Source organism: Lissotriton vulgaris, chromosome 7, assembly GCF_964263255.1.
Source record: "Lissotriton vulgaris chromosome 7, aLisVul1.2, whole genome shotgun sequence".
Classification (NCBI taxonomy): Eukaryota; Metazoa; Chordata; class Amphibia; order Caudata; family Salamandridae; genus Lissotriton; species Lissotriton vulgaris.
Window position 1 is genome coordinate 774,472,793 of NC_141695.1, and position 27,373 is coordinate 774,500,165.

The 27,373-nt window shown below is 46.4% G+C and overlaps 1 protein-coding gene across 1 annotated transcript in view; it reads left to right on the forward strand.

The window, feature by feature from the left end:
* Nucleotides 1-1,806: 1,806 nt before the first annotated feature.
* The window catches only part of FAAP100 (FA core complex associated protein 100), a 347,891-nt gene continuing 322,324 nt past the window's right edge, over nt 1,807-27,373 (forward strand). The window contains exon 1 of the mRNA XM_086931007.1: nt 1,807-1,866. The gene's annotated coding sequence lies outside the window, so the exon portion shown is untranslated. The remainder of the gene's footprint in view (nt 1,867-27,373) is intronic.

Genomic DNA, 27,373 nt, shown 5'->3' on the forward strand with positions numbered 1-27,373 from the left:
AATGTTGTGAAGCGCTCTGATACCCTCGGGTCCAGCCAGCGCTATAATAAACTCCAAAAATAAAAATAAAATAAATAAAATAAATCAACTAAAAGTAATAGATATACAACACCCTCCCCCTAACCCCCTATAAACTTGCTTGGTTGGTCTGGGTGGATTGATACGTATGTCTAATATGGAGAGGCCATAGGGTGAGGGGTGAGGGGTGCGGGCCGGTGGAGGGAGGGGGGGGATAATGACTTTATAGTTATGATTTGGTCACATGTAGTTCCCATTAAAAAGGCGTTATATTATTTACCTAATAACTTTGGCGTCGCTCAACAAAATTGCATAACATTTTCCATAAAAGAGTGCGCATGCGTTTTGGGTACGGGATGGCAATTTTGGTGCAAATCCATAACAGGGTATTAGAGTGTAAGGAGGGTCAAGAAATTGACTTTTCCCATTGCAACCCCCATAAGAAATTAGTGTTCATAAATTGTTTCTGTGTGGGGGGCGGGAGGGGGGGTGCAGGATTTGAGCTTAATCGGACATCTGGAGCCGGAGCTCTGTCAAAAGCCATTTGTAAGCCCTGCGAAAATCTGAAATAAGCCATGCCGGGAGACCCCCTCCTCCGACGGAAGATGGCTATGGCACGAAACCCCTATGAAAACTGCTATCCTTACATCTGCACTGCAGCACTTAGCAAGCAGCGACTTGGGACACATGCAGGCCGTTGAGACAATGTGACTGTGAGTGCTATACGGCCCTTGACCTAGGTGGCCACGGGCAGAGATCTGAGCAGTGTTATGCCAGAGCTTGATTACTCAGGCGGGCTGTATCTTCAAAGTAAAGGATTCTATGAAGGCCTTCCGAAAGACTTTCCTGCTTCAGCTGTTCCCCAGCCAAGATGCCCTAGGGACTTTACAAGGTGACAAGGCAAAAAGAATACTAATGCATAATGCAACCACCTGTGGTTCTGCCAAGAATGATAATGATTAATTCAAATGCAACGTTATAGGGGTAAAGTGAAGCTCCTGACACTAGCTCAACAGCAAAGATAAATTATCTACAATGGAATCTATTTTTACTCCAACTTCAGCCTGGAAACACAGAAATGAAGAAAGACATCTGACGAAACAAAGCCCAAATTTAAGGAAAAAAAGAGTTAATGTGCATTGTTGCCCCATGATATACTTTGGATCAGCACACATGGAAAGACAAATATTTTAGAATATTCAGAAGGAACCTTGAAATTTGTTGAATATCATGGAGTATATGTTAGTGTGTGTGGTCTTTTCTTTCTCTTATTTGCCCGTCAACTGGATCATGAATGCATTAAAGTAAACGACAATGTCTTTTATTTATCTGGTTTGATAATTAAACACATAAATAAAAGGCATTGTCATTTACAACGCCATTAGCTTAAAGTCTCGCAAGTGCGAGACCTATTGCATTGCAAATGCTTGTTTTATTACGCCATGCTACACAGCACTGGGTACGTTGCACACTGCACAGCATGGCTAAACGCTATTGGAAAATCTAATATGTCCCAAATGCGAGATCTACTTGCTTTGCCAATGCTTCTTTTCTCTCCCAGTCTGCACTCCAGTACAGGAGTAGACCTTCCTTTCTAATAATATTTACGAACATTTGCAGGAACCTCAGGGCTTGCTACTACGTCGGAGCGAAAAAGTGAAACTGAAAGTTCTGCTTGTAACCCGGAAATCCCTCCCCCTGGCCTTGGCTCAGTTGCGAAGACTCCTCCCACCACTTCCCCAGGTCCAGACAGGCCCTCATTTACTTGTAACCAGTGGGCGTAGACGTGCTGCAACCAATCACGGCTTCCGCTGTCCTCTGAGCAAAGTAAAGGCGCCAATTGTGCAGGTAATTTTAACTATTTTCAACTCCGCAGGAGTGCGTGTTAAACGAAGAAAGGTTGCAAGTAATTCTTAAGTTGTGCAGGTTTCCTGGGGAATGAAGATGGGAAGATACACTTTTGGGGAGTTCACTTTTAGCTAACAAACTTCTCTTCGTTGTTGTTGATAAAATGCTGTAATGTAACGCATGCTAGTTGCCCAGGACGTACAGTGACGTGTTCAGATGGATCTAGATTTTGTAGGCAGCAATATTGTGCATGCCCGTGTTTGCTAGCCCTTCCTGATGTTCGTGACAAGAAAGTGAAAGTTCCAGAATCCATGCAATATGTGGTTAATAGTACAGCGTGACGTAACTGCACCTGTGATACAGAGACATTTGTAAGATATCATAAGAAACCCCAGGCTGGTGGTATTTTCAAGCAGGGGCGGTGGTTTGCGGGAGAAGCGTCTGTGCCCGAAGCGTTCCGTTTGCTTTCCTAGCACTAGCCACTCCAGCCCCCGCATTCTATCCTTCCATTGGCTCCTACAACTTGCCACACTTTCACCCCCCCCCCCCCACCTTTAACACAACACAAAATATACAACAACCTTTTTGGACCGGACATTCTTGACCGCTTCTCTTAGGTAATGTCTTAGATCCTGGAAGAAATCTTGAATACAATTGAACTACCCTCAGCTGGCGACGAACTGAGTGCGTTATTCCTAATGGTAGGCTTAGCACACCTCTTAGATAGCTCTACCTTTTTAGGTCACAAGTTACTTGCTAAAGACATCTTGAGGACATTCAGAAAGTTGACCTAGAAATGTATTCTTCCCGTTGCTTGCCATTGGCTTTGTGGTTTGTAACTCACGCTTTCTTGCTTTCCATTTGCTGGCTCGGTTTATTTTAGGTTGTCCAGCTTGAGCTCGGACCTTCCTTTGATTAAACCTTATTAACAGTATTGTTCTGAGCGCCCCCTTTCTGTAAACCGGCCTGTAAATCTTTTATTCTCTTTGCATTTCCAGTTCATTCAAAGACCTTGGGCAAATGTTAGGGTCTGTCATCTGAGGGTGCTTGTTTACTTTTCTTTATCTGACTTCAAAATGAGAGGATTTCTGTGACAATCTTGCTAGATAATGGGGGCAGGAAAGAGGGTTTTTCCAGCACAGGACAACATTTAAATGAACTGTGTAAGTATTTCAGAATATATTACAATTAGGAACACGACTAAGGCACGTTTTTGTTATTTCTGAAGTTTGTTGGGAACACATACTTTAATATGATCAAAACAAATAATTACACTAGATGATGCAATTGCTACACATTTTCATCTGTGCACTGTATGCTTTTATTAGTGAAACAGTATGTCTGTGCAAATAGGAAGAGGTGTGGCCAGGGCACAATTCCTAAAAAAAGAAGTGGGGGGCGCTGACGTCACAACAGGAAGTGACATCACGAAAGGTGGCTTGCACAATCAGACTTATTGCCTCCCCTCGCTCACCCCTTAGATGCATTTGCATCAGAGAAGCCAGCGCGTGAGCAGCGTTCTGAATGAGCTCCGATCTCACCCCAGAGAGGCCAATGAGTGAATGTGTGGCTCCATTTGCTCCAGTTATGGATCTCCCGGTAAAATAAGTGGGGGGATGCCGTCCACCCGCGAGGTACCCCGACTCGAGCCCTGGGTGTGGCACAGCAGCCAGGGCGCCTGACTCCGGACCACTAGGGCTCACGGTTCGATCCCCTGCGCCGACTGCAGGTAAGCCCAGCCCCATGTAACTCTGGGCAATATCTTGCTTAATCTTCCCCCCAGCGCCTTGACACCCTCGGGTAATTGTTTGCGCTTTACAAATACTGGATTTCAATATAATGGTCATTTCAATTGAAAATGTGTTGTCTGTAACGGTTGTGTCCTACCTACCACACAGTTCATATGCCACTCTAATCTGCACCCCTCCACTCTATTCTGCACCACTCCAATTTACATCACGCCACTGCACTCTGCACCATTCACTCTATGCCTCTCTACTGTACCATGCACCACTCTACTCTAGGTCACACCAATCTCCTCTGCACAACTCCAGTCTACGCCACTCGGCAATAGCGCACTCTATGCCCATACAATGTACACCAATGCACCTTACTCTGTAACATTCAACTCTATGCCCCTGCACTCTATGCCAATCCACTGCACACCAGCCACTCTAATCTACTCTGTACCACTAAACTCTATACCAGTTTACACTATGCCATTACACTCTATGCTGCTGTCCGCAACTGCACTCTACCTTGCATTACTCCAATCTATGGACCTTCACTAAATTCTGAAGCAGTCTACTCGACGCCACAGCACTCTACGTCACTCTGTGCCACCCTACTCTATGCTACTGCACTTGACACCACTCTGCTCTTAACCACTGCACTCTACTCTGGGTCACTGCTCTCTACGTCACTGCACTGACACTCTACTCTGCAACACTGCACTTTCCTCCACTCTACTTTGTACTACTCCACTCTGCATTACTTCACCCTATGCCACTGTACTCTACGGCACCCACTCGACTCTACGCCACTGTCCTCTGCATTACTCAACTCTACTCCACACTGCTCTTCGCCACTTTACTCTAAGCTACTGCACTCTGCTCCACGACATTCCAACCCTACTATGCACTACTCTAATGTACGCCACTGTATTCTACTATGCTGCATTGTATGACGCTGAATTCAGCACCACTGCACTCAATTCCACTGCACTCTACGCCACTACAGTCTGCAACTCTCTACTCCAAGGTTCTCCAAAGTCTTTGCTGGCTAGATCCATGTCAGATTTTTAGCATATCCCCATGACACAAATGTACTCCAAGAAACCCGAGTCAGCAGTTTCAAGCCTCAGTGGTAGAACAAGCACCACTGCAGCCCAGCAAAGAGGCACACCCTTGCGAAGAGCATTGCATGGATACAGAGAAGGTTCCAACCAATTTTGTGGTTACAGCGCAGGTAAGTCCACTCGTCACATAATAAAATAGGCAACACGATTTGGATCTAATTATTAGCTTTATTTGGGATAGCAGTAAGACACGTCTAACTCCTGCCTCAGCCCCGGTCAGAAAACCGCTACACATTCCAACCCCTCACATTCTATCTTTCCAATACCACATGCAGAACTGAGCACTAGGCCAACTAAGCCACAATTGTGTGCTCTTTCTGTGTTTGGAGTTTCCCTGTCAAGCAGCCAGCCGGGCTGTGTGAGGAGGAGAAGCTATGCGAGATTTCTGTCTGTGACTGGGGCTAGGGTCCAAGGCCTGCTAGTCTCCCTGCTGGGTGAGGGTATCCAAGGAATCCAAGACCTCCTGCCCTGGAGCACCAGCGCCTGCCTGCTTGCCAAGGCAAGTGTGCCCTGTGGGGGAGAGGAGTGTGGCAGAGGGAGGGAGGTCCAGGGGGAAATTCTGACTAGTGGACTCCCTGAGTGAGGTGGAAAAGGCTGCTGCACCGATCTGCTCATTGCCCATATGTAAGACAATGTTGGTGACTCCTGTATGCCAGAGGAGGGTCACCATGTAGTGAGCCCTGGATAGTGCTGATCTGCCGGAGCACATGTGCTCTGAGAAGGTTGCAACTGTATGCCAGGAGGGTGAGCTGCAAAGTAACTGTAATCATCGCTGTACAGTTTGGGCTGCAGCACTTATGCAGTGAGGGAATGGCAACCCATTATGCCAGGAGCTGCTGCTGTGGATGGATTGCCATGTGGAGTGGGCCGTAGCCTATGCGTGGTGAAGTCAGTGACCCTGCATACCATGTTGGGCCGCCCTGTTGGCATCTGCCTGGCCGATCGGGTCGGTACCGGTGTACTGTAAAGATACGGTGACCCCATATGCAAGAGGGGGTCACTGGATCTAGCAAGATGTATGATCTGGCCTAGAGAGTCACTAAAGGAGAAAGGCACTTACACCGGGATGAGGGATCAGCATTGCACCATCTCTCCTTCCTACACACTCCCCTTGTGGGACGAGCCAAAGATTTAGCCTGCCACGTGCAGCCGCGAGGGACCTCTGGTTACTGTGGGTGAGCTACCATGAAGGAGGAACTCTGGGATTGTTGCATGCAGTGAACTCACCTGAGTCAGCTGCTGCCGCTCCAATACTCTGACAGCTCCGATCCTGTAGGTGCGGATAAGAATGAATTCGGGCCAGTTGGCCCTAGGGGGAACTTGCTTGCTAGATAGCGCTGCAGCGTTGGAACACTTTTGACTTTGATATATAGTCGGAGTGGATTTTGAGTTTTGTACTAGTAGTGGGCCTACTCTGGATGTTGACTAAAGTGAATGGGGAATAAACACAATTGCTATAGTGAGCAGAGCTTGGGACACAGGGAACTTTCTACGAAACACTAGAACCCTGACCTCAGGGGGACTGATTAGTTTGTAAATGTTGTATTTCACTTGGTGTTGTTAGCAGTAAAATACAAATACTTCGCTATAAATATGCTATTTGTGTGAGTCAAGTGCTGAAGGGGTACGTGGTCCAGTTGCTCAAGATCCCTTGTAGGTCGGACCCCAGGATATCAGCAGTAGGAGGCCCTCCGCGGTTGGGCCCAGTAACCCCTGCTTGCCCCTGGCCCTCTGAAAGGGGTTCTGACAGACACAAAGTCTGGATGTTTGGTTTGGAATGTTTGTAATTTAGCAATCTTTCTTTCTGGTACAGGCATAGAGAATATTGCAATAGTCAAGTATCCTTCACACCATAGGCCGGTATATGTGTATGCACTGCACTACCTGTAGTAGCAGTTAGATTTAGTTTTCTGTTTATGGTGATAGCATCACATTTTAAGTACTGGAGTGGAATGGAAAATGAAATACGTGGTTGAGCTGCTCACAGCTGACGTTAGTCACTGGAATCGTCAACTTGATATTCTCCAAAATTCTCCCATGTTGGGTCTTAGACAATTTTCTTCTGTTTTTTTGGATGCATGTTTGAGAAACTGTGAAAAAAAGGTGTTTCAAGCAAACGGAGAGTGAGACAGAGTGTTAGTGTGAGTGAGAGAGAGGGAGAGAGTGTGAGAGGGAGAATACATATAGATATTTTTTAACCAAATATAGTATCTGGAGCATCACGCCAGGTTTGTGAAGGGCACTCCGTGCAGAAGAATTAATAGCACTAACACTCTAGGCCAGCATGATTCGAGTCAGGGGGTTCCTCCAGAATACAGAGTTATAGGCGTATGTTATCGAGACTGTACTTTAATGTATGTATTGTGCTTGGAAGGCCTAGTCCGATATGTTTTCTCATGTGTTTTTAACATCTCAGGAGGATACTGTTAGAAATAATGTTGTCGGGGTTATCCTCCGGGAAAAGACTGAATCGCAATTTTATAAATTTTAATTCGTGTTTTTATAAAGTTTTATATATGTATAGTGTATACTTTTATGGTTGTAATAACTCAAATAAAGTTTTAATGACTGAAACATGACTGACTGAGTGAGAGAGAGGGAGAGAGAGAGAGTGTGAGAGGGAGAATATATATAGATATTTTTTAACCAAATATAGTATCTGGAGCATCACGTCAGGTTTGTGAAGGGCACTCCGTGCAGAAGAATTAATAGCACTAACACTCTAGGCCAGCTTTTCCCAAGGGGGTCAGTATTTTGCAACACACAACAAAATGTAAATACATGCAATAAACTGTAGCCATTCAGCAATTAGAAAAGTAAAAGTTTAGTGGTTTTTAGGTAATTCTGAATGTTTCATGAAAACAAAGATTTTCATAGGATCGAAACGAATCAAGACGCTTTACTTGTACAAATGATTTTCACTGAAATCTGATTTCTATGCATTATAATTTATGCGCAAGATTGTGTTATCAGTAAAACTGCAGTCTGTGCAAATTTTGTGGAAATTGTGCTGTCTGTAAAAAAAAGTGCAAACTAAATTGGACATGATGTGTCAAAAGTTTTTTTATATCAAGGGAAGGTCAACATGTTTCATGCTACTGTTTGTCCCTGAAGGGATCCACAGCATTTCATCAAGATCATAAACAAAGTACCACAAGGCACTCTCATCAGCGCAACCAGATCGCCAAAGGCAATATTAACCCCAGTGATAACTGCAAACACAGTAGCCATTACCATCCCATTGGTCGACCTTCCCTTGATATAGCAAACTTCTGACACATATTTTATTTAGTTTGCACTTTGGTTTTAATCGGACCTACCTTCCCAGAATCGGATTAGAAGTGTCCAAAGTGTTGGAGTCTATTTTGATTCATACTATTTCTCCACATTACACACCACTAGCTTTCACTATAGGATTAGGCACACATTCGTGATCTCACATAGAAAAAAGATCTCCTATAAAGAGCCTCCTTGTGGGTACCCATTGGGCATTGCAGCTCCCACCCGGCGACGAGCAGGCCAGATGATATAGCATGACACTTTGGTGTGTGAGAACTCCATATTTCTATAAAGGATACCCCCAGGGCCTGGGTCTCCTTCTGATAACCCCCTTTAGAAAGGTTGAGAGAATGAATATGCACATATTTTGGTTAGCAGCATTTGTTTTGAGACGCATGCCTGGACCAGTTTAAAAGATCCTTCCTTCGCCTCTCCCTGGAGTGTATTGTGTCACTAGATGACATCAAACTGGGTAATTTTTGATTAATTAAAAAGCCTAAAACTTCACTGCTTATTGCAAATGGATGCGTTAAAAACGTAAGAATCTATTCCCTAACATAATTTGTTAAAGAAGAACTATTCATGAGCTCTTACACCATTTATTACATAAAAAATAAAAAATAGAAGGATGTGGAAACCACCCACAGAGAAATCACATAAGTGCATCTATTTCTATTTCTATCATGACCCCCTCTCCTGTTGCACTCTTAGATACCGTGGTTAAAGGATTTTAAACCTAATCTGGCGAGGAGGGAGAGATCCTGTTGCACTTTAACTTCAGCAACACTAATTCTTTAAGTAAAGATTTTTTGGGGTTAAGCGACAGTAACAGAGATGTCTTGGACACAATTATTAGCCTTGGTAAGATGATGACCTTGAACACACTGATAGGGAATTTAGGGTCCATTTCGTATTTTGGCGGAAAGCATACTCCATTGCAACTGCGATGAAGTATGCTTACTGCTACGGAATCAGCTCAGAAACATCTGGGGAACTTATCGTGCATACCTTTTAGGGAAAGAGAGAGGCGAACCAGAGGGAGCAGACACTCAAGACGCACTACTGTATTGACATAAATCAAACTATTTCCCTGGGAACACACTCACTGGCAATAGAACCAGATGTCCCCCCGGTATCCACCTCTGCAGGAACAAAGTAGGCCGAGAGACCAAATCAAACAGACTGCACAATATCTGGGTACTCTATGTAATGTGGCCACAGTAATGTATGCTAAATGCGTCATAGTGAAATATGGCACCAGGATCTCTATATCAGAAAACTCGTGTATGAAAATGTAATGCATGCTGAGCTAAGATAGTCATATGTACTGTGTACTCTCCAATCATTTGCTCTATACGTTTCCTTTCACTAATAAAAATAAAATAAAGACATTTTTATAAAAAGTATGCTTACTGCCAAGATAATGATACAAAAACATGAAGTGGAAGGTGCACACAATTAGAGTCCAAAGGAACGGTAGTGTATTGTTTATCTTCTTCTTTATTTAACAGTTTTTTCAAATACAGGCACAGCCAACGCGTTTCGTTCCATTAACCATGTGGAACTTCGTCAGGGCGGTTTGATTCAATTTTGGGATTGGAATCTATTCTGACCAACGTTGTGGATCGAACAGCAGCTAATTCTGGGTCTTCAGAGGCATGTAACCTTCGTACATTCAAAGACGGTGTTCAAACTGGATACAAGTAGGTAAGCCCAGTAGATGTTCCCATGCTAAATCCAGCAATATTCCGAGTATAAAGGGACTAGGTATAAAGATTATTCAGGATAGTGCGGACATACGCAGGAAATCTAGTATTCGCAAAGACAGTCTCTTGCTCTTTTCTATAATGTCGAGCTCCGGTACGGGCATAAATTGCAGATGACGAGGCCACCGGTCCGTAGTAGAACCCGGTGTTCGTGGTAATAACCACTGAGCACCTGTAGTCGGGTGCTCCAATTTCGTATGTCGTCTCGTGGTGCCAAGATAATGGTCTGCCCGAATGAGTTAGAGGCAAACGGACCATAGGTTGAATCACGGCAGACACTACTCCGTCTCTGCCATGATTAGACCATTCTGACTACCCTGTATTCCACAGTAAGAGCTGTCGGAGGCAGACGGAATTAGAGGTCCGTTTTCACTGCTCGTCACCACCAGTAAACCCTGTGGTAGGGGGCAGTGAAAACTGCTAAATGCTTCCCTCCCCATGAGACAGGGCTCTCATGGCGAGGGGAGAATTTTATTTTTTGATTTGCAAAAAGAAAATCCAATTTTGGGATTTTCTTTTTGAAAATAAAAAAAGATAACTGTGTGGTGTACAGCGCCATCATGTAGACGAAGCCCTTCACCAAACAGCGAAATACATTGACAGGAAGCGCTAAGACGGCAGTTCCTGGCAATGCTTTATAAAGGACCGCCAGCTTGTAGGTCATTTATAAATCTGGCAGGCGATCCCTCCACCAGGGTGATAGTGTAATTTACTCTGACCACCCTCCAGCAATTTAATCGGACCCTTAGTTAGGCTTGTCACGTTTTTCTTTGCTCATATGTAACATATAGACAAGCATATACATTGTTCAGTCAAAGAAAACAAGATTTTGTCTTTAGCAGATTTCTGTAACCTGGTAAAATGTACAGGAAGATTTAACTAAAATTATACGCACTAGAATTAAGGAGCCATCAAAAAGTCATCAGTAGGTGACCCAGCTCCAAAAACATAATTTTATTTTATGTGATGTTATGTACATTCAGGAACTATTTCAAGAATTTATTTTGATGAATTTGAACAAAATATTGATGACTGCCAGGGAGGAGGTCTAAGACATCTGGTGCAAGAGTTCAGGCAGCTCATTCCAGTGTAATCTGTGGTCCGTGGGCAAGGTTGTCCTTGGAGGAAGGCATCTGCAGGTTGTTTGAAAACAAACGCACATCCAGCTTATCGGTAAAGATAGACCCCTTAGTAAACAATTCATAATAATGAAAATACTTGGTAACTCCCTAATGCTGACTCTGACCTAACTTCTAACACTACCTTTTCCTTTCCATAACTCCTTCCTCGGCCATAATTTTGACCCTTGAACATTTGATACTACTGTCGCAGTATGATTTTAGCAATAAAATGTTATAAACGTTAGCTTAGTTTTCATTTTTAAACAAATTGTAATTTTTACTTTTCTTCAGTTGGAGGTAACGTTTTTCATCATGGCCTACTCATTTTCACATAGCCCCTAAATAAATAGCTTGGGGGCATATCATCAGTACAGAAACCATTACAACATAACCCAATAAAATACTGATGGCGCCATCACTCATATACTTTACTGATTACTTTGGGAGGGATAATACATGCTTCTGTGTCTTCAATAGAATTAGACTTGTTTACCTAAGTATAGCTATTTGTTCCTATATGTAAAGTCTGGAGTCAGTTCAGTTCATGAAGCTTTTTTCGGTTCATAATAAAAATGACCATAAGAGCACAGCAAACAGGCAACAAAATTAAAAAAGTGCAAACATGATTAAAAACTCATACTTTTTCTAAAAGCCATAGATTTACATATAAAACTGGCAGTATAAAAACATACATCGGGGTGGTCCAAATTATACAACAAATACATAGCATCCTCCACATTTAAAACTCCATACTTAAGAAATATTGGTTTTAAAAAGGAGATCCTAACGTTCTGAAATAGGGAGGAGATGAGCATAAAGTGCATTGTGCTTTGCTTGGAATGTCCGTCACAGGGACACGGTCCCACAGGGGGCTTTTTAGGATGTGTGAAGGCCACTAATACATGGGCAATGCCAACTCTTAATCTGGTCAATACAAATCTATGCGTTGGCCTGGTTACTACGTTCAGATAGCGCTGAAATCCCTCAACAGTAATATATTTATTGTAAGTTTTAACAGTAGCGAGGGAGTTGGTTATTACTGAACGTTTATGAGCTTTGTGTGACATAAAGGTGTTTTTAAGATCCTGTTTCGCAAGACCTCTAGGGGGACAGTTTTCTAACAACAGATTAATATCAAAGATACTTTTATAACAATCTACAACATATTTAAGCCACGGTATCTACATACAGTTGTCTAATCCAAGGCAGTCCCTAATTATAAGTTGATTGAACTCGGTCTCTTCCTTAAGCCAAACTGCTCGGTAAAGCAATAAAGGCCTAAGTAAGGCGAGCTCAGTTAGGTGAAAAACCCCAGCCTCTTTATGGATCAACTCTGTTGGGGCAGATTTAGGGAGGCACAGTAATTTCTTAAGAAAGTTGTTTTCTTCTATCTGTAGACAATCAGTTTTGCAGTAACCCCAAAGCCCCGCCCCATAAAGGGCAATGGATACACTACGTGCCTCGTAGATTTCCAGCATATCCTTGATTCGCCTATCCCCCAACTTTGACGCAAATTAAAAAATGCCATAGGAGCTTTTGCTCATTTGAGCTCGAACATTCGTTAATTCATGCCCCCACCTACCATCACTAGTAAAAGTTACCCCCAGGTAGCAAAAACTATTCACATTCTGCACTTTAACCTCTTCTATAAAAAAGGAGTGATTTCTGCCCGCTTTAGTCCCTCAAGTCATCGTGTGAGTTTTGTTCTTGTTGATCAACAGTCTCCTGCTCCCAATAAATTCAGTGAACTTGTCCATCAGACGCTGCAGACCAACGGGTGTCCGTGACAGGAGCACCGCGTCGTCTGCATATAGCAGAACTGGGACGCTATCCCCTGCAACCTGTGGAGCATCAGCCTTGATGGTTTTCAAGGCGGCTTCAACCCCATTAACAAAAAGGGTAAATAAAAGGGGCGCCAGGACACAGCCCTGCCTAATTCCCCGTTTCACATTAAAGTTACTAGTACATTCCCCGCTAACACCATACCGAACACATGTTTGCAGCTTGCTGTATAGTCTGGCGAGAAAAAAGATAATTTCTTTCGGGGCACTCATGTCAAGCAAAACTGACCAAAGAAGTGAGTGATTAACTAAATCAAAAGCACTGCTAAGATCAGCAAAGCAAAGATGGATGTTACCGGGTTTGGCTCTGGTATACTTGCCTATCAGCAACTCTAAATTCAGGCACTGATCTAGGGTCCCTCTTCCCTTCCTGAATCCGTATTGTGAATTAGCAAGAATTCCATTCTCATCAGCCCACTCCTCTAATCTGAAAAGCAGGACTCTGCTCATAATTTTTACAGACGAGTCGAGCAGGCTGATGGGCCCGTAGTTACTTGCCAGAGCTTTGTCCCCCTTTTTTTATAGATTGGGACTATAATGGAGTCGTCCCATGTTGGTGGGATCATGGTGGTTGAGTACCAAGGTAAGTATTGGTCCCCAAAGCTGCGGTTGAGCCCTGTAAACATCTATCAGGACTCCATCTGGCCCCTGGGCCTTACCCCCCTTACTATTTTTTTTAAAAAAACCTTTATTGTGTAGATGGTTGCATACAAATACGGGCCTACAACCCAGAGGCCGGCCACAGAACAAACTGGAAATCACCAACATCAGTAAAAAGTACGGGGTGGTTACGCAATACTACACAATGCTGCGAGTCCGCAATGCTAACTAAATGGAACCACTCGGCACAGGATCAGAGAAGGTTAATTTTTATATTAAGAGATTAAAGGATTGGTTGTATAATAGGCGTCCTGGCGCACTTGGCGGGGAACAAAACCAACAACATTATAATAGGGAGTCCATAAATCTGTCATCAGAAAGGTCCAAAGCGTGCAGGCCATAGATGCCCTTGCAATTAATCTTTAGTAGTGTCCACCCGTAACCACATGTGCCCAAGGACAAACAGAACATCACTCTCATCACAGTAAAAACCATCAGAGAGACGGATAAAATTGCAATCACTATACAACCCAACCCAGGAAATAAAAGAAATCAAATAAAACTAGAAAAAAGGAATAGGGGGACTCGAAGTTACTGTACCCGCCCACGGCGATACTAGCGATCAACAATCCAAACAGCAAACATTCTTAGGGGCGGGGTGGTTAGGTCAGGATAAGCAGAACCCGAAAGTACCTTATTATGTAGGAATACCCAATCCTCCACCCCCCCAGTCACTCACCCCGCGGGAATCACACACAGACATGGAGACCCAAGAAAAGGACACAAAAGAGCCATAGAAACAAATAACTATCTAATAGACCCCCTTCCACCCGCACCACCCTGCACCCCTGCAGAAGGCTATGGCCTACCCCTCCCGGCAGCGTGCGTGTCGCCCTAAACATGAACCCGAAATATAGAATGAGACAATATAGGGAAAAGGAAGGAAGACAGATAAAAAGGGGAAGAAGAGAAAACCAGGGGGGAGGATACCATGTAACAGGGCGCACGGCCCCCACCCCGCGCATACAAACAATTAGTGCAGCCCAAAACGACACTAGCAAGTTTTCAATAGCCATACGTATTAAGGATTCGACAAATTATCACAATTTGAGGCAGTCCCGAACTCCGTGCTCCGAGAAGCAGTCCTCCGGATTAAGAACCAGGCTCACCCCAATCCTTTCTTAGCTGTCGCCACAATGTATTTCAAAGTAGCGGGCATAAAACAAAGCGGTGAGAAAAGGCAGTGGAACAGCCGCTGAACAGCCAATGGAAGCAACCCATGAGATCTCATCTGCCGATGGTAGTGCAAAAGTTGTTCACGGCAGTCATGTACACCAGTGTCAAAAATCACCAGCAAATCTTCCCGCATGCGAACCAAGATATCGCTTCCCCCACCAAAATACGGGAAACAAACAGCAACCATCTCGGGCACATCCGCATCCCTGAGGGACGGCCCGGGAGTAATGGCGGGCACCACAGCGTCTTGCAAACAGGAGTCTCTGGCCAAGGTCACCCGCCAAAGCTGCAGCGCTCCTAGGACGTCGCCAATCGTGGGTTCGTGCCCTCCAGTGCAGGCCCCAGGACAGTGCAGAGGTACAGCATCGACATTTCGGGGCGCTCCACGGCATAAGGCATCAGCCGCCATTTTGAGCGTTCAGCGCCGTCCCTTCGGAGCCAACTCCTGGGGTGGGCTCACAGGCAGGGCCCCCGCGGGATCCCCCTCAAGCACCAAAACAGCACCCTCAATGCAGAAATGAGAACCACCAAAAGAGGAGGGACCCGCCGGCGCCACCACTCCGCTGGAGCAACTCTCCGTCACCGAGCGATGGGTTTCGGAATGGCCGGGCAAGGCAACAAAGGGGGGAGCCACCAACACGGCGTCCCCCACACACAACTTGCCGCACCTCACCTTTGGAACACCGGACGGTAGTCCCAGGCGCGTTCAGTTGCCTCTGGCATTTTCGCACAACGGCATCATCCGGCCGGCCTCCATCCTCCACCCGTGGCCGCCACCGGCAACGTCGAGCCGGCCACTCGCTGAAGGCAAGGCCCCGGACTCCACCCCACGGAGGTCGTACTTCCCGAGAGGACGCTGCTGCGGAACCACCGAACGCCGGATCCACCAGGGCGGGTGGTAAGTGTCAGCAGACCTTCATCTGTAAAATGTTATCGTTTTTGGGCAGGATGGGCGGCAGGATAGATGAGTTTGGGCAGGGAGGCCTGCGGAGCCGAGCTACCGTGCGGCCATCACGATGTCGAGCTTGGCTCCTCCTGCCCCTTACTATTTTTAATACCATTCTCCACCTCTCCCAACGAAATATCTAAAGGCACTACAGGCCAAGTCCTATTTTCGTTGGGCGTCATAGTATTATCTTGGAAAATCGCGGAGAAATGGTTCACCCAGTCCTCGCTGCCCACGTTAGATGATAGATGCGGGATTTTGTCATCTTGGAGGAAAGGCGAGTTAACAGTGGACCAAAACAGGCGACTATCTGCAGTTTCTGCTGCCTGAGTAAGATGCTCCCAGGCTTCCTGCTGTAATTTCCTCTTTCTTTTAGATAGCGCCTGTTTATAATCAAATCTTAAAAGTTTGACTCTGTCCTTGTCCCTTGGGGTAATGGCCAAAGCTTGTTTGAGTTGTGAGAGCAGGGACGTACAGGCATGGTCAAACCATCCAATCCCTTTCCCTCCACAGCCTACTTTTTTCCCCGTAAAGATATTATTAATGACAGTATTGATATTAAGAAAATGAGTCCTAACCTGAGCAGATGGGCATCCTAGAGATAAGATAATGTCAATGTCCATCATGCATTTATTTATGATTAAAGGTTCCACTGTGGCCGAATTTTCACCTTTCCATCTCAGCCTAACCCCATTAGGCCTATGTGGCTCTATATTTGCCAATACTCTAGTGGGCGGTTCAGTTCTAATCATCCATGTAGTTATTTGCAAGCTAACACAGTTATGGTCGCTCAAGGAGGATGTATCCCTCACTTTAGTTATGCAATGGGGTACCAAAGTGGATGAGACAATAATATGATCAATAGTGGAGCTCACATTCCTTCCAGTAAAGGTGGGAATTGTACACTCACTTCCCTCCTGTACAGTGCTCAACAGCTCTAGGTCATACGAACCCATACAGCTATTGATTGCCTCTCCATATGCATTATGTAGAAAGTGGGACATATTCTCCCCGTTGTTAGTTAGGATCCCACAAACCCTGGAGGAGGATAAACTACACACTTGTAAATTAAAATCCCCCACCCAAACAAAAATAAAAGTGCATGTTGCTTCGCTTACCAGCTTCATTAGGGCACTGGATAGCTCATCTATCACTTTGTGCCGGGAATTAGTAAAAATGTTATTATAAAAATTAATTAAAAGCACGCCAGTGCCATCCAGTAAACGTACCCACAGGATTTGTGAGTGTGGTTCGACTAACAAATGCTTAATGATAGTCAGCTTTACATCTACTGAGATAAGGATAAGGAGACCTCCCTTTGCCCTGCCATGGCTAGATTCAGAGGCATCTAAACTGTAGCATGTATACCCTTGAAGGCTAGGTTTATCAACACACCACGTCTCTTGCAGGCATAAAATATCATAGGACCTTACAATATCCTCCCATTCCAATTTGAATGCCTTAGATGCCCATCCGGCAATATTCCAGCTTGCCATAGAAATCCCCACAGAATGACAATTATTGGCGGTACCAAGAGTGTTATTGGTACAATTACCCCTGTTACTTTGATCAGACGCCGGCCCGCCTATGCAGTTACCTGTGGCATTCCCTGAAGCATTCACTGAATCCTCAACAATCTCATTTGCACAGTTAACTACTGTCCCACTTTCTGAATTGCCCGTAATGGCAGAAGGTAGGTCCTCTCTCACCTCACTTAAGTTATTCTTGTTGGTACTCAGGATAACATCCCTCCCAGTCCAAGGCCCCGTCTGATGTCAATCATTTTGGTCCAAGAAGCTCAAGGACTGGTACCTGTTCTGAACCGGGACTTGATAGACCATCCCATTAACAGGCGAGAAAATGTTATCGCAGTTGGGTGCAAAATTAGGAGTGTGTGTTACAAATCTATTACCACTAGGAACAGGATTCAACAAAGGCGTGGGCAGGGTGGATCTGCCACCAGTAAGTCCAGGGTTGAAAGTGGGTAGCAAAGGTCTGTTACCATTAGATATAAAGTTGGAGGTGAAAGCCCCATCTCTACAGGTAACCTATTGAGATGATTATAAAAGTAGCCCAGAGGTCGTGCGGCTACATCAGTCTCAGACTGAGTTAAAGCAGCTGCTCTAAGTAAGACCGTCGCAACATGTTGGGGGTGTTTAAAATTAATAATCACACAGTCACCCCCACAGGTCTTCCTGGTGTTACCGATCCAGTTAACCCTTCCGATAGATATAATTTGGTCAGAGTAGTTAACTGGATAACCACAGTGACGATTTAACCATGAGACCGTTTTATTTTTTAAAGAATCTCCGGACTCCTGAGGAGGTGGAACCTGGATTAGAGACGGGACATTGGTTAGAACCACAACATAGGGTACACACTCTGGGGGGAGGTCTACTGGGCGGTTATTTATACCCACAGACAGCCCATCGGAACCAGCTACAACAGCTGGCACAACTGGCGACTGCATGGCCCTGACCCTATTGGGTGCTGGTAATGTACTTGCACTGGAATTTGCACCTGCAGGCCCTGTGGCTGCTGGTGTAACCACCGGTACCTGCACAGGTCGACCCGTATTGCGGGCTGGTAGTGGTTTCGGACAAGTCAAAACAGGTGTCGCCTGTGGTGGTTGTCTTCCTACATTTGGGCCAGGGGAGGCAGTATTCATGTGGCGAGGCCTTCCCTTATCTAGCTTAGGTGCAGGTTGAGGACATGTAGCAACTCTATTAGGTAGTACGGGTTTATCCAATTTGGCTACATGCTGATCCACCACCGCCCCCAATCTCAATACTTCAGCCGACAATGCATCAATTTTAACTAATAAAGGCACCACCACCAACTTCAATTTGTCATCGATGCAACTCACTAACAGGTCAAATTGGTTAATATTAATGGTAACACAATTGTCCTTAGTAGGAGTCCCTTTATCACCAATGTTCTCTTTGGGAGTGGGGTCCTTTTTTTTCCTGGCCGAATGGCTTCCCCGTTTAAGGGCAGGTTTCCTACATGCTCTCATGAAACGTGTGGCCCTAGTGGATTGTTGCGGGGTGCCATCGGGAATCTCAGATAAGTCTGGTAGGTCTTCCACTGCAGTAGGATCATCTGGAGCCTCTGCAGCAATAGTTCCAACATTAATACTGATGTTATCAATCTCGGCTGCCACATTAGTGTTGTTACTACCCTCATTGGTGGGGTCTAGTGATAGGTTCGATGGGAGGTCAGGTAAATTGCCTTTCCCTAGCGATTTTCTTCTATCGCTATTAATTCTGCTGACAACTTTCAGCAGATAGTTGTCCGTTAGGGTGGTTTGAATAGACCTGGTTGGTGGCGGGTCAAAGCTGCAAAGCAGTTACAAAGCAGCACACAAGGGATCAAAAATGCAAGTACCACACAATCCTTGCTAGATGCTTGGAAAACAGTTATCAGCCCTACGGGTGTGGACTGGTACTCACAGTTACAGCCAAGAGGGGTGGCCCGTCCCGTCCTCCATTGTCCCCAGACGGCCACAGACGGCCCCGCCCTTGTCCCGGGCTTCCCCCGGTCGCTCCCGCGCGCGACTCGCGTGGCGAGAGGCGTTCCGCGCTTATCTGGCGCCTCCGGGCGCAGTGCTGGCGTCACAGACGCGACCTGGGTGGCGGGGCAGATGGGAGTTGTGGTCTTTGTTTCCCGGGTGCTCGCCGCTGTTACTGGCGAGCTGCCGTTTCCCTCACGGCGCCCGCTGCAGGAGTGGACACACAAGCCGTTCCCCTCCTGGCCAAACAGGTTAGTCAGGAGTCTTATAATATGTTTAAATCTTGGCAAGCTTTGATAAGGCCACCTGTTTTGTCAATTTGAAGTAAAACTCCTTAAAAACTAACCACTGACTAGTCCACAGCCTTCGAATTGTATTTCAAACCTATCCTGGCCTGAAAGCATTAGTAGTCATGTCTCATGTTGCATGAGTCCTAAACACCAACACACCAAAGCATGTCGTAGCATTATCTTGATTTGAATACAAATATTGACTATTTCTGATAGGCTACATCTTACTTGCCCCTAGTGTTTTTTGTCCGTTTGGAAATAATGAAAGAAACTCTTCGATGAGCTAAGAATGTCAACATATCCCGGATTCTGATATGTTAAATGCTTTTTATGAAATAAGGGACACTAACACTATATCGTGCATAAGGCACTGATAGCTCATTGTTGTTTAAAAAAAAAGTCCAGGAAAATGTGAAAAGGCTTGGTAACATCACCTTGATGAGTATCGTAGAACCTGAGTTACATGCTGTAAGCACCCCCAGTGGCAGGTGACAGACCAGAAAATGCTTGCCAATTGGGGCTCACTGACAAATCCTCAACACCTGTTGGCATTTAGTGCATTATTGGGATCTAGCAGAGTGAGCCAATTCCGGCATGAAATTGAGAAGGCTTAGAACTCCACATTTCCTTGTGACTTTTATTCATAACTAGGGCCCTAGACTCCTAAATCAAGATGGTGACATGTTGTGAAAAGCGTGCGATTAACAAACAAGCCCACAAATCCTCCAACCCACCAGTTCTTAGAGCCACATCTTGCAACAAAGTTGTGCCTTGGAAAAGTGGCCTTGAGAATCCGTAGTAAGTTGTAGAGGAACTGGAAACCAGGCTTGCACTATCTACAGAAGTGTGCTCAGAATAGCTGTAGTAGAATTTTTGGGGTCTAAATAGTAGTGGGATTGTCTCTGGATTGTAGACTCCTACTGGTCCTGCATTTGTAGTATATTTCTCTACCTGCCTTTCTCCAATGCTTTGGCATCGGTTCTTAGTGTCTATACTTTAAAAAGAACAAGTCCCATCTCCAGAAGACACCAAATACTGGATGAAGCTGAACAGATCTCATGGCCTGATTAGACGGTCACATCATTTGTTATACCTTTTGGGGGTCTCCAAGGCCACAGGGATTCTGAAGCTTCAATCTTAATTGAAAGCTGAGTTATTTTACCAATGATATCCCAAGATATTTTAAAATGATCTGCGGAGGGAAATTCACAGGTGCTGGCTAAAAGCTGAGGATGCAAGCAGATTACTGTGTCAATGAACCACAGGTCAGTTTCCTGTGCTGCCAGTTAAAAGATTTAGAGCCATAGCAACGTCTCGGGGGCCCCATCCCCCATCCCCCATCAATCAATCAATCATTTGTAAAGCGCACTACATACCCGCGAGGGTCGCAAGGTGCTGGGGGCGGGGGGTGGTGTGGCGCTACTGATCGAACAGCCAGGTCTTGAGTAACCTCCGGAAGGTCAGCAGATCTTGGGTCTATCGTAGGCTCAGTGGGAGGGTGTTCCATGTCTTGGCGGCGAGGTGGGAGAAGGATCTCCCACCGGTTGTGGTTGTTCGGATGCGCGGGAGGGTGGCGAGTGAGAGGTCGGAGGAGCGTAGCTGGCGGTTGGGGGTGTAGAAGGAGAGCTGGTAGGCTGGGCCAGTCTTGTGGAGTGCCTTGTGTGCGTGGGTGAGAAGCTTGAAGGATATCCTCTTGTTGACGGGGAGCCAGTACAGGTTTCTCAGGTGGGGGGTGATGTGGCCATGGCGTGGTACGTCGAGGATCAGTTGTGCCGAGGCTTTTTTTTATATGCGTTGTAGTCGTTTGATGAGCTTGGTTGGGGCTCCGGCGTAGAGGGCGTTTCCGTAGTCGAGTCTGCTGCTGACGAGGGCCTGGGTGACTGTCTTTCTTGTATCTGTCGGGATCCATCTGCCGATCTTGCGGAGCACGCGGAGGGTTTTGAAGCAGGAGGAGCAGACAGCATTGACTTGCTTGGTCATTGAGAGCGTTGAGTCGTGGATAATTCCCAGGTTGCGTGCGTGGTCGGTGGGTGTTGGGGCTGCCCCCAGTGCCATCGGCCACCAGGAGTCGTCCCAAGCTGAAGGGTTGGAGCTGAGGATGAGGACCTCAGTCTTGTCCGAGTTCAGCTTCAGACGGCTGGTCTTCATCCAGTCGGCGACGGCCTTCATTCCTTCGTGGAGGTTGGCTTTGGCGGTGATGGGGTCCTTGGTGAGGGAGAGGATCAGCTGGGTGTCGTCAGCGTAGGAGATTATGTTGAGGTCGTGCTGTCGGGCTACGCGTGCGAGCGGGGCCATGTAAATGTTGAACAGCGTCGGGCTGAGGGAGGATCCCTGGGGTACGCCGCAGATGATCTCAGAGGCTTTGGAACGGAATGGGGGGAAGCGGACGCTCTGGGTTCTGCCAGAGAGGAAGGAGGTGGTCCAATCCAGAGCCTTGTCTCGGATTCCTGCGGCGTGGAGGCGTGCGGTGGCAGACGGTGTCGAAGGCGGCAGGGAGGTCTAGGAGGATGAGTGCTGGTATCTTGCCGTTGTCCAGCAGGGTCCTGATGTCATTGGTGGCGGCGATGAGGGCATTCTCGGTACTGTGGTTGCTGTGGAACCCTGACTGGGAATGGTCCAGGATTCTGTTTTCTTCGAGGTATTGGGTTAGCTGTCGGTTGACGGTTTTCTCCATGACCTTGGCTGGGAGCAGGGAGATCGGCCAGAAGTTCTTGAGATCTGTTGCGTCTGCCTTGGGATTTTTGAGTAGGGCGTTGATCTCAGTGTGTTTCCAGATCTCTGGGAAGGTTGCGGTCTCGAGGGAGAAATTGATGACGTTGAGCAGGTGGAGTGTGATGGAGCTGCTTGCTTTGTTGAAGACGAGGTGCAGGAATGGGTCTAACGGAGAGCCTGAGTGGATTGTGCGCATGGTCTTGATGGTGTCATCGATGCTCACGCTGGCCCAGGCTAGCAGGGGGTCGTGGTCGATGGTGTGTTGGCGCAGTACTTGATCCGGCGTCTGAGGCTGTGGGCACAGTCGTCTGTGTTGGAGGGTTCTGTGGGTGGGCTGAGAGCGAGGTTTGCATGTAGTTGGTCTTCGGTGATATTGCTCCAGCAGCGGCGGGGGATCTGTTGGGTGCAGTGGTGTGTGGTGGGCTTCTGGAAGATGAAGTGGATGCTGAGGTGGTCGGTCCAGAGGAGTTCGGTGGTGTGGCTGACGGAGACGTGCGGGCTTGAGGAGAAGATGGGGTCGAGCGTGTGGCCGGCGGAGTGGGTGGGCGTTGTGACGAGTTGCTTCAGTCAGAGTTTGGCAAGGTTATCGATCAGGGTTGTGGAGTTGTTGTCGTTGTTTTCAAGGTGAAAGGTCAGGTATCCGAGGAGGATGTAGTCGGTGGAGGTTAGGGAGTGCGTGCTGATCAAGTCGGCGATGAAGTCACTGAACTGAGGGCGTGGTCCAGGGGGTCGGTAGACGAGGGTGCATCAGAGGGTGGAGTTAGGGTCTGTGTGGATCTGGAAATGCATGTGTTCGGCGGTGTTGAGCGCGTCATCCGTGCTAGTCGAGACCCTATTGCTGTTCTTGTGGACGATTGCGATTTTTCACCGACTCCGTTGGTGCGGTCTCTGCGGATGATCTTGGAACGCTCGGGGATGGCTATGGCTATGGTGATGTCGGGTTCGGAGGAATCGTTAGATCAGGTCTCTGTCAGGAAGGTGAGGTCCTGGGATGTTGTCTCGAGCAGGTCCCAGAACTCAATGGCATCCTTGCGTGCAGAGCGGGTGTTCAGTAGTGTGCATCGGAGGTGGTAGGGGTCTTTCTTGGCGGGTGTTTCGTCGGCTCTTAGGCTGGTGTAGCTGCAGTTCCGGCAGGTGAAGGGGCCGTGTGTGCGTTCCAGGAAGGCCTTGAAGCAGGTGTGGCTCCGTCCGGAGTTGAGAGCGTGCAGAGTGCTGGCGTTGTAGTGGCGGCGGTCGTCCTGGTGGGTGCGGAGGCCAGGGGTTCTGCCGCTGGGCACGGTCCAGGCACGGACAGGCGCAGACGGGCTTGCCTCCGGCGCGCCAGCGGCCGGCATATATGGGGATGTGGGAGGGAGCAGCTGAGAGTTGGGAGGCGGGGACAGCAGGTGGGCAGTGGGCCGTCAGGGGGGCGGGGCCGCAGGGGACGCTCGGTGAGGGACAACGAAGGTAACAGAAGGAAAAAGGGGCACAAAATCGAGGGAAAAACGAGTGGCACAGAAGGCAAAAGGGCACAAAAAACGAGTGGAACAGAAGGCAAAAGGGGCACAGAACCGAGGGGAAAAGGAGTGGCACAGAGGGTAGAAGGGCACAAAAAAGAGTGGAACAGAGGGAAGAAGGGCACAAAAAACGAGTGGAACAGAAGGCAAAAGGGGCACAAATACAAGGGAAAAAACGAGTGGCACAGAAGGCAGACAGGCACAAAAAACGAGTGGAACAGAAGGCAAAAGTGACACAAAAACGAGGGAAAAACGAGTGGCACAGAAGGCAAAAGGGCACAGAATTACCGGAAAAACGAGTAGCACAGAATCAAAATACAGAACACAGAAATACAGGGGCAGCTAAGAACAGAAGGCAGAATAGGCAGAGAGGCAAGGGGCAGCGAGGGGAACAGAAGGGAAAACCGGGCAGAGACACGGGGGCAGCGAGGGGTACAGAAGGAAAGACCGGGCAGAGAGAGCACGGGGACAGTGAGGGGAACAGAGGGAAGAAAAAGGGGCACGGACCACGTACAGGCAGCGGGAAAGAGACAACAGCAGTCACAGGCACAACAATGAAAATACAGGCAATACAATAAAAGCAATAAAGCGGAGGATGAACAAACCTACCTACGGCCTACCACTGGCCACCAGTGATGAGGCTGAGGTGGTAACCTGCGGGTGGTGGAGGGCCTCGAACTTCCTCAGCAGCGCCAGCTGGGGCAGGGAGACACAGGCGGTGCTGTGCCCTGTGCGGAGGGGGAGCAACCTACCTGGTGGAGTCAAGGGTCGCTCCCCCAGGGTTTGTGTGCGATGTATTTGCTTAAACATTTACATGCATTTCAGGTTGAAGACTCCAGATGTTGGTCGGAGCTTCTGGCTCTGACTTGGTCTGCCACCTCGACCCTCACTCCATGTTATCATGGGCCCTGTTTCCAAACTTAGGCTATGATTTGATACCTTAAGACATTCTGTGTGTTGTTGTCTTTGTTTTCTTCAAGTGACGTTAAATAGAGCATCATGCCCCGGTCGTGGAATCCGCCCATCTCCCAGTATGTATTGTTTGAGATTAAGGACAACAAGTTTTCATGTTTATTTTACCCACTGCACGAGTAGACTCAAACCCCTGCAGATCAAACTCTGCCTGCCAATTTACAGTGTGGAGTGTGATAGAGGATTGCTTGTCTTATCACAAGCTATGCATCCACAGCTAGAAGATGTTCAAAACTGTATAGCTAGTTAATTAATGCAAAGCCTTCACTCGAGGTTTGTACGTCCAAGGAAATAAAGTGAGTTGTAAGCTGAGCTAGCATAACTGACAGTGATTCCAATGCAAACATCTCTAGATTTTTTTCAAAAATGTAACAATTTGTGGATACTTGTACTCTTCCCAGAATGCCTTATGGTAATATGCAAATACATGCAGAACAATTAAGGCAAGATTGATGTTTATTTTAGAATAAATTTACTCAAAGAATATTTTCAATTTGAAAAAAACAGACCAAGCTGATACTGAGATTGCTAAACTGCTGTGCAAATTTAGAGAACAGCTTTAAATACAGTTTCTCCAAGGAGTAAATTAATGTAAGCCTCCGTATCATTAATGAAATCCAGATTATTGTAGCATTTAATTAGGAGAATCGCTATTTACAGTGTTGCTTCCTTATTTGTAAATATTCATTTTAATTGATTCATTTTATTACTATTTAATTTAGTAAATCAGCCACGAACCACCTATTTAGGCCTGGCGGACCCCCAGGAATACTTGGACCACAGGATAAGATACACAAATCTAGAGCTTGATATATGATCACTATTATGACAAACAAAATTACTGAGGCAAAATGAGATTAAGGGATTTGCCCAAGATTTACACAATGTGATCAAGTGGAGAAGGTCAGACTGTGACTGAGCTCCTTGATCTCAGTTGGCAATTTATGCACTGGACTATACATTTAGTCCTGGTTTATTTACAGTAACATTTTGTGAAAATTGAGAATATGCTTAAAAGTAAATTTGCAAAAGCACAATTTCACAAGGCGATTCTTTAGAAACTAACTTAAGAAAGTGAGCAGGAAAGAGAGCAATGATATAGTTAGAACAGTGATCATAAACTCTGCTTCATAAACTGAATCTGTGAATATTCAAATATGTGACATAGATGGAATCTTGGTTTATTCCAGGTTCAGTATAATCTGAAATCTGACATAAACAGAGCCTTGACGGATTCCAAACCTTGACCTAACTTGAGACCCGGCATAGTCAGGGAGGATATTAACTGAGTTCTGTTATGGGAAAGCTGGTATAATTTGTTACACTACGGATTTTTAAAACCAGGCAAGTAGGTTTGAGGCATTCTGTTTCTTGAACAAGTAGCTAATTTATAAAGTTCTCCAAACCTAAAAACAATGATTGGTGAATGAAATGTTTAGGATTGGAAACCATATCCATGATGATGTGGAGGGAGGTTGTCACCCTACTGGTTGCACTGGACAGTGGAAGCAGTTGAAATCTGTACTTCAGGCCTAAACAAAAATCCACCAACCAAATGAAGATAAAGAGACCTCTCACATGCCTGTTTTCAACTACACTGGAGTACGTAGGGGGAACTAGAGCTAGTGCCAGGCGACGATGCTCTCATTCTCTTTTCCCACAATTTTGAGGGTTATCAGCACAGGTGGCAGAGTTCACAGCAGTTGGGGATTATTGATTCTTCTTGTTGCCGCGAGCCGCAGGTGAACAGTAAGTCTTGGGTTTACAGCAAAACTGTGGTAATTTGTTTCTTCTCAGCGCAACCCGGCTCTAGGATTCCAAGGCCTAGTCTTGAAACATCGGCTTGTGATTCCATGCCCGGCACCACTCTGCTAATTTCCACTAAGAGAAGACCAGAGAGAACTTAAGACTTGTGCGGTAACTGGGTACATGCAGTATGGTTTTGAGGCATTTCTTCAACTCTGGGCAGAACATGTAGGTGTTGGTTTAGACGGCGTACACAAATTCAGTGGTCTCTTTTTGCGCAGCACCTCTGCCAGGCTACTGTAGGTTGGCTTCTCCTCTGGGCGAATTTCCTTCTGCAGAAATACTCTTCGCACCCCTTTCTCGGCAGAATAGGCTGACTCCTTTCCCATGCAAACCCTTAGCTCTCCTCCAGCAAATAGTTACAGGCTTCTTCAGATGTCTCCTCAGGGAGACTGGCTGTCAGTGAAACCAGCCCTGGATCTCAGAAGTTATCCAGACTCTGCTGAGTGCCACCTACTCTGGTCAATTAAAAATTCTGGAACCGTTTTTGTATGAGCTAGTCCCCACCTTCTACTTTTCCAAATATGTTTTCTTGATTACCCATGTTATGTTCTAGAACCAGTTCAAGGTGGTTCCTTTACTTTGAGTGTCCGGGCTTTTCAGAGCAGACAGACAGTGTTTTCAGGTGCTGCTGGTGTAGCAGCAGGGTGCTGAAAAGTAGATCTTCTAATGCACCCATAACACTAGCACAAAGAAGTTAAGCTCGCCCGCCTCGCAGCTATCAGCGTTTTGGGAGAAGCACCTATGGAAGAGTAAAAAGTAGGCCCTACCCTGAATGGTCCATTCAGTCCTACAACAGTGGCCTTTGTCCCAACCTTAATCAATATGAGGGCGTTGAGAAGCTATGCACAAGTGTTGATTCCGCTTCCCAATGTCAGGGAGAAATCAAGGGAGAGTCAGCTCACTAATTCAGGCAGTGAGAACACCCTAAGTCCACCATGGACCTTTATGTAAAGTAACTCTCACCTACTGGTAATTATATTGGCATGCTTCATCAAAGTTCTTCCCGATACAAGGGAATGCTTCTTACCTAGACCCTCAAGGTAGCACTGGTGTAATGGGTGGGGATCTTGA